Consider the following 8,626-nt stretch of genomic DNA (forward strand, 5'->3'; position numbering starts at 1 on the left):
TTTTCACCCATTCCATGAGTTGTCTTTTCACTCTCTTGATAGTGTCCTTTGATGCAAAAAAGTTTTTGATTTTGACGTAGTCCAATTTATCTATTTTTCTCTTAGAAAAATAGATAAATTGGACTGTGCTTTTGGTGTTAAGCACCACACTGTGCTTTTGGTGTTACAGCCAATAAATCAGTGCCAAATCCAGTTTCATGAAGCTTTTCCCCTATGTTTTTTTCTAAGTTTTATAGTTTTTGCTCTTAAGTTTAGGTGTTTGATCCATTTTTGAATTAATGTTTGTGCGTGGTGTAAGGTAAAGGTCCAACTTCATTGTTTCGCATGTGGATATTCGGTTTTTCTAGCACCATGTGTTGAATGGTCTTGGCACCCTTGTTAAAAATCACTTGACCGTTTATGTGAGGGTTTATTTCTAGGCTTTCTGTTTTATTCCATTAGTCTATATGTCTGTTTTTATGCCAGCACCGCACTGTTTTGGGTGCTATAGCTTCATGGTAAGCTTTGAAATCAAGAAATGTGAAATTTTCAACTTTGTTCTTCTTTCTCAAGGTTGTTTTGGCTATTCGGAGTCCCTTGAGATTTCCCTTGAATTGTAGGATGGATTTTACTATTTCTGCAAAAAATGCCATCAGGATTTTAAAAAACAATTTATTTATTTATTAATATTATTTTTTTTTTACATTCTAAGAAGTTGCAGAGCAGTTGGTGGGGGAGAGGGGATGGGGGAAGGAAATAGGGTGGGAAGAGTAGGAAGGAGGGGAGGCTTGGTTGAGGCCCATGGCAACCCCTTCATTCTGGCAGGGGAAACCAGGGGGGTTCCAGTGGTGGCTTGGTTGTTGTTGCTGAGCTGGCTGTGGATGTTGGGGGATTGTGGTTGTGGCCCTCAGTCCCCTGCCGCCCCAGCTCAGGAGCCCGGGGCACTTCCTCTGGCAGCTTGGTGGTCATTGCAAGTGTCAGGCGTGTGTGGCTGAGGACCTCGACCCCCTTCTGCCCTGGCTCAGCAGTCCGGGGCCATCAGGATTTTAATAGCAATTACATTGAATTTGTAGATCACTGTGGTACTATTGTAATCCTAACAATGTGAATTAAAAAGTTTTAAACATATTAAAATTTGAAAGAATTGTACAGTAAACACTTACATACCCATCACCTAGATTCTACAGCTATCATGCTGATGTATTTTCTTCATCACATATATATCCAGGTATCATGATAACTTTTTAAAAATTAAGATATAATTCACATACCATAAAATCCACCTTCTTAAAAGTAGACAATTCAGTGGTTTTTTGTATAGTCACAGGATTGTTTAGCCATCACCACTATCTAATTCCAGAACATTTTCATCATTACAGAAAAGCACCCCCTCCCTCCAACCTCTGGCAACCACTAATCTACTTTCTGTTTCTATGGATTTGCCTATTCTTAGTATAATGTTTGCAAGGTTTATTCATGTTCAGAATGAATCAATATTTCATTCCTTTTTATGGCCAGATAGTGTTCCATTGTAGGTTGTATATCCATTCATCAGTTGAAGGACATTTGGGTTTTTTCAACTTTTTTGCTATTATAAATAATGCTTCTATGAGTATTCATGAACAAGTATTTGTGTAGATATACAGGGGTACTTCAAAATAGTTTGTGGAAGGATTCATATTATCTTTTAATTCCATTTTTCCATGAACTTTTTGAAGTACCCTTGTATGTTTTCAATTCTCTTGGGTATATAACTAGGAGTGGAATTGCTGGGTCATATGATAACCTTGTTTAACTTTTTGAGGAACTACCAGACTTAATGCATCATTTTACAATGCCATCAGTGGTGAATAAGGGTACCAACTTATTTGCACCTTTGGCAACACTTTTTATTGTCCGTCCTTTTGGTTATACCCATCCTAGTGGCTCTGAAGTGATATCTCATTGTGGTTTTCTTTTGCATTTCTCTATTGATGATGTTGAGCATCTATTTATGTGTTTATTGGCTATTTATATATCTTCCTTGGAGAAATGTCTATTCAGATCTTTTGCCCAATTTTTAATTGGGTCGTTTATCTTTTTATTGTTGAGTTGTAAGAGTTATTTACTAGGGTACTTCAAAAAGTTCATGGAAAAATGAAATTAAAAGACAATGTGAATCCTTCCATGAACTTTTTGAAGACCCCTTGAATATATTCTGGATACTAGACCCTTATGAGATATGTGATGTGAAAATACTTTATCCCATTCTGTAGCTTATCTTTTCACTTTCCATATGGTGTCTTTGCAGCACTTAATTTTGATGAAGTACAATTTATCTCTTTTTTCTTTTTTTGATTGCTTGGGCTTTTGGTGTCATGCCTAAGAAACCATCGACTTATTTAAGGTTACAAAGATTTACTCCTATGTTTTCTTCTAAGAGCTTTATAGTTTTAGCTCTTACATGTAGGTCATTATTCCATTTTGAGTTAATTTTTGTATGTGGTGTGATGTAGGGATCCAACTTCATTCTTTTGCACATGGATATTTAGTTGTCACAGTGTCATTTGTGGAAAAGACTATTGAATTATCTTGGTACTCTTGTTGAGAATCAGTTGACCATAAATGCATGGGTTTATTTCTAGACTGTCAATTCTGTTGCATTCATCTATAGGTCTGTCCTTAGGCTAGTACCACAATGTTTTGAACACTACAGGCTTGTAGTAAATTTTAAAGCCAGGAAGTTAACTCCTCCAACTTTATTCTTCTTTTTCAAGACTGTTTTAGCTATTCATATCCCTTGCATGTCCATATGAATTTTAGGATGCTTGTCAATTTTTGCAAAAAAAGCCAGCTGGGATTTTGATAAATTTTGCATTGAATCTGTAAATCTCATTTGTGAGTATTGCCATTTAATAATATTAAGTGTTCTAACCCATGAACGTGGAATGCCTTTTCTATTTATTTAGGTCTTCTTTCATTTCTATCAATGTTTTATAGTTTCCAGTGTATAAGTCTTGAAGTTCTTTGTTAAATTTATTCTTTAGCATTTTATTCTTTTCTATGCTATTATAAATGGAATTGTTGATTTCATTTTCTAATTGTTCACTGTTATTGTGCAGAGAAACAATTTTTTAACATTTTTTGACATTTATTTGTACATATTTGTGAGGTACAGTGTGTTGTTTCAATATATGCATATACTATACATTGATTCACTTAGTGTAGATAGCATAGCTTTGTACCACAACTTAATTAAGCCACCACTTCCCCTCCCTCTCTACCTCCCTCTTGGATTCTATATTCTACTCTCTACTTCTATGAGAACCACTTTTTTTTTTTAAAGATTCCACATGAGTGACAGCATGTGGTATTTGTCTTTCTGTGTTTGGCTTACTTCACTTAATATCATGGTCTCCAGTTCTATACTTGTTGCTGCAGTGACAGTATTTCATTTGTTTAATAGCTGAATAGTATTCCATACTGTATATATACCACAGATTTTTTTATTCTTTCATCTGTTGATGGGCATTTAGGTTGATTCCATCTCTTGGCTATTGTGAATAGTGTTGCAATGAACACGGGAGTGCAGGTGTCTCTTTGAAATACTAATTTCATTTCCTTTGGGTATATACCCAGTAGTAGGATTGCTGGGTCATAAGGCAGTTCAATTTTTAGTTCTCTGAGGAACCTTCATACTGTTTTTTACAATGGCTGTACCAATTTACATTCCCACCAAAAATGTAGGAGAGTTTCCTTTTCTCTGCATCCTCTTCAGCATTTGTTATTTTCTGTGATCTTGAAAATAGCCATTCAGGCTAGAGTAAGGTGATATCTCATTGTGGTTTTATTTTGCATTTCCCTGATGAGTGGTGATGTTGAGCATTTTTCATGTGCCCGTTGGTCATTTGTATTTCTTTTGAGAACTTTCTGTTCAGGTCCTTTGACCATTTTTAATTGGGCTATTTGGAAGAACAATTATTTTTCATATATTGATCTTATATCCGGCAACCTTGCTAAACTGGTTTATTAGCTTTAATAGTTCTTTTGTGGATTCTTTAGGATTTTTCTATGTATAAGATGATGTTATCTTGTTAGAAGAGTTCGTGAAGGATGAGTATGATTTTTTCCTTAAATGTAGGCAATCTTTTTACTCTGTTGATTGTATTCTTTGATGTACAGAAGTTATTAAGTTTGATGTAGTCCCATTTATTTATGTTTTTGTTGTCAGTGCTTTGGTGCCATATTTAAGAAACCATTGCCAAATCCAATGTCATAAAGCTTTTCCCCTAAGTTTTCTACTAGGAGTTTTATAGTTTTAGGTCTTAATGTTTATGTCTTTGATCCATTCTGAGTTAATTTTTGTACATGGTGTTAGGTTAGCATCCAATTTCATTCTTTTGCATGTGGATATCTAGTTTTACTAGCACCAGTTGTTGAAGAGACTCCATTGAATAGGCTTGGCACCCTTGTTAGAGATCATTTGACCTTATATGCAAGTATTAATTTCTGGGCTTTCTATTCCGTTGGTCTGTATGTCAGTCTTTATGCCATTACCATACTCTTTTGATTACTGTAGCTTTGTAACATGTTTAGAAACCAGGAACTGTATGAACCCTAACTTTTCTCTTCTTTTTCAAGATTGTTTTGGCTATCTGGTGTTCTTTGAGAGTCTATGTGAATTTTAGAATGGGTTTTTTTTTTTTCTATTTTTGCAAAAAATAATATTGGGGTTTTTATAGGGATTGCATTGAATCTGTAGATTGCTTTAAGTAGTATTGACATCTTAACAATATTAAGTCTTCCAATCCATGAACACAGGATGCCTTTCCATTTATATGTGTCTTTTTAAATTTCTTCCAATGGTGTTTTGTAGTTTTCAGTGTACAAGCCTTTCATCTTATTGGTTAATTTTATTTTATTTTTATTTTTTCCTAATTGCTCTGTCAGGGACTTTCAGTACTATGTTGAATAGAAATAGTGAGACTGGGCATCCTTGTCTTGTTCCTGATCTTAGAGAAAAAGCTCTGTCTTTCTCCATTAAGTATGATATTAGTTTTGGGTTTTTTATAAATGTTCTTTGTCAGGTTGAGGAAGTTCCCTCTATTTCTAGTTTTCTGAGTGTTTTTATCGTGAAAGTGTGTTGAACTTTTCAAATGCTTTTTCTGCATCTGTTGAGATGCTCATGCATTTTTGTCCTTTATTCTTTTTTTTTTTTGTCTTTTTCGTGACCGGTAAGGGGATTGCAACCTTTGGCTTGGTGTCGCCCGCACCGCGCTCAGCCAGTGAGTGCACCGGCCATTCCTATATAGGATCCGAACCTGCGGCGGGAGCGGCACTGCGCTCCCAGCACTGCACTCTCCCGAGTGCGCCACGGGGTCGGCCCTCCTTTATTCTTTTAATATGGTGTGTTACCTTGACTGATTTTTGTATGTTCAGCCAGCCTTGCATACCCATGATAATTTTTTTTTAATAGTTTCTGGTTGATGCCAAGTTTATTTGAGAAGGAGAAAGAAAGAGTTAAAAAAAAAACAACAACAGATAAAACAACAGCTGAAGAGAAAATCTCATTACATCAAAAAGAATTCTTAGAAAATACAGAGTTAGCGTTTAAGATAAACTATTACGTCTTTACCCACAATGAAGGTCCTATAATTCATATGACTTAAGTACTAAAAACCCAAAACATGATGCTCTTGTTTTACGCCAATGACACTGTGAGGATTAATGTAGATTTCTCTTTGATAAATTTTGCTGTAGTCATTTCACTATCAACAGGTTCTAGAAGATTCAGATGTAATTTGTACTTCTCATAGACCTCGATCAATAAATCATCCTCAGAAACACTAAGGTCACAGAGAGAGACTGAACTAATACCAGGTAATTCAACTTTCAATTCAATTTTCAGAGGTTTCTCATTCTGATCCTTCACAATTTTTAATTCATAGGCTGGTATATTCACCTCCACCTGGATTTCAGTACTGCGAATCTCTTCTATCAGACACTCCGGTTTGCCTGAAACTTGGTCTTTTGGCAATAACAGTTGAGGGAAGTAATCTGGATTGCTTCTAGTACTGCTTCTTATCTGTTCAAGAGTTAGTTCCTTTCTCATTTTCTCTCTTAAATCTGTGGAATCGGTTTGGATTCCCATCAGATTTTGTTTCATTCTTTGAGTACTTCCTTTTATTATAAATTCGGTAATATGGTAAGAGTGTGAAAGAGTGAACTGGAGTTGCTCCTCAATGCATTTCATGGCCATCTGTATTAACTGATCTTTTTTCACTTGATCTTTTTCTGCTGCTTGAAGAACATCAGGATTGTAGGCAACATTGATGACTGCGTAAGCATCTGATTATCTCAGACATATCTTCTGCTATGCTAATACTTAGAGGAACTGGATGAATGTTGATTGGGGAACTGGGATCCTTTTCCACTGACGTAGGTTGATGAAAAGTATTTTTTCTTTTGGTTTCAGGATCCTGGTCTGTACACAGAGCTGTGGTTCTGTGGCAGCATAGAGCTGTTTTCCCTCTTTTAGTTGCTGTTGAATGAACTTCTCATAGCCCTCAAGGTCACTTTCAGCCAGATCATCTAGGAGGTTCTAGAACTGAGTAGCTTGAGTGAGTAGACCTTTTGAGGATGTTTCCATGATTGATGGTGAATAAGCCTTTTAAGCCTCCTCTCTCGGTTCCTAGACAAACAGTGACACCTGTTACCAGGGTAACCAGACTGGGTACAACATTTAATTGAGTCCGGGAAGCACCAAACAGAAAGGTCTCTTTACATCCAGTTCTGGAATCTCTGCCTTCTAGTGCTGGGCTTGCTTTTCTGCTGGGCCCAACCCACTACTCCTCCAGGAAATCTTCTGCTTCACTCTGCAATGATCTCTAGAAGGTCCTGTGATAAATTCTAACTGGTCATGATGTATAATCCTTCTATTTGTTGCTAGACTCAGATTGCTAGTATTTTGTTGAGGATTTTTCTCTACATATTTATTCATAAAGGATATTGGTCTGTAGTTTTCTTGCGGTATCATTATCTGATTTTGGTATCAGGGTAACATTAGGTCATAGAATGAGTTAGGAAGTGTTCCTTCCTCTTTTTTTTTTTTTGGAAGCTTGTGAAAGATGTGTGTTATTTCTTCCTTAAATATTTGTTAGAATTTACCAGTGAAACCATCTGGGCTTGGAGTTTTCTTTGTGGAAAGGTTTTTTTTTCCCCCCCTACAATTTCAATGTTTTTTTACATAGATTAGAACTTTTAGGTTATCTAATTCTTCTTGGGTGAGCTTGTGTCTTTCACTAAATTGGTCCATCTCATCTAAATGTTGAGTTATGTTGACCCAAAGTTCTTTATAAGATGCTCTGTTATTGTCCTTCTAATACCTGTAGAATCTGTATTGATGTCATCTCTCTTATTTCCGTAATGGTAATTTGTGTTGTCTCTCTTTTTTCCTTTATAAGTCTGGATAGAAGTTTATCAATTTTATTGATATCAAAGAACTAGCTTCTGTGTCTGTATATTTTCTCTGTTCTTTTTTGCTTTCTGTTTTATCGACTTTTGATCTTTATTGTTTTCTTTCTTCTGCTTCCTTTGGGTTTAATTGCTCTTCTTTTTTCTAGTTTCTAAAGGTGGAATCCGAGACCATTGATTTGAGATCTTTCTTCTTTCTCATATGAACATTTAGTACTATAAAATTTCCTGTAACCACTGCTTTAGTGGCATACCACAAATTCTGACATGTTATGTTTTCATTTTAATTTCACTCAAAATATTTTCTAATTTTCTAAATTTTTACTTTGACCTACAAATTATATAGAATTGTGCAGTTTCCAAATATTTGGAGATTTTTCAGAGATCTCTCTGGTTTATTTATTTATTTATTTCTAATTTAATTCCATTGTGGTAAAAAAATGTACTTTGGCTTGAATTCTTTTGAATTTAGTGAGACTTATTTTATAACCCAGAATTTTGGTCTATCTTGGTTAATGTTCTCTCTGCACTTGAGAAGAAATTATACTGTGCTCTTAGGTGGAGTATTCTGTCAATGTCAATCAAGTGAAATTGGTTGATAGTTTTGATTAAGTCTACTGTCTCCTTGCTGGAGATATTACTGTTGCTTATTATTTCTGTTTATTGTCCTACCATTCTTGTGGGGTCTTCTATTTCTCCTTGCACATCTTTTACTTTTTGCTTCATAAATTTTGAAGCTCTGTTATTAGCTGAATATGAATTTAGGATTGTTATGTCCTTTTTATTAATTGGGCTCTTTATCATTATGAAATGCCTGTCTTTAAAAAAATTTTTTTAAAAACCTTAACATCTAATACAGATCCAATTTTAAGGATTACTTGTACACACACAAAAATACATTTGTTATAAAAATGTATCATTTTAACACATTTTCCCCTCCAGCCCCCTCACCCCCACCCTCATGAAATGCACTCTCTCTGGATGCAGAAAAATATAAAAACTAATGACACAAACTAGTTTTTAGCTACAGGAATTTCTGTTTATGTAGCCAGGTACTCTAGAGGACACCAGCCCACTTTATCACATTAACCATTTCCTTCAGCCTATTGAATTAGTTTCATAAAGGAACAAAGCTTATTATAAAGGCATTTAAAAAATCATTGTCTTTTTCTTTTTTTTTTTTTTTTTAGCTCCC

At 35.2% G+C, this 8,626-nt stretch overlaps 1 pseudogene; it reads right to left on the bottom strand.

Moving 5' to 3' along the window:
- Positions 1 to 5,659: 5,659 nt before the first annotated feature.
- Positions 5,660 to 6,607, bottom strand: LOC103600063 (annotated as a pseudogene).
- Positions 6,608 to 8,626: the final 2,019 nt, after the last annotated feature.

This window comes from Galeopterus variegatus, unplaced genomic scaffold, assembly GCF_000696425.1.
Source record: "Galeopterus variegatus unplaced genomic scaffold, G_variegatus-3.0.2 Scaffold3212, whole genome shotgun sequence".
Classification (NCBI taxonomy): domain Eukaryota; kingdom Metazoa; phylum Chordata; class Mammalia; order Dermoptera; family Cynocephalidae; genus Galeopterus; species Galeopterus variegatus.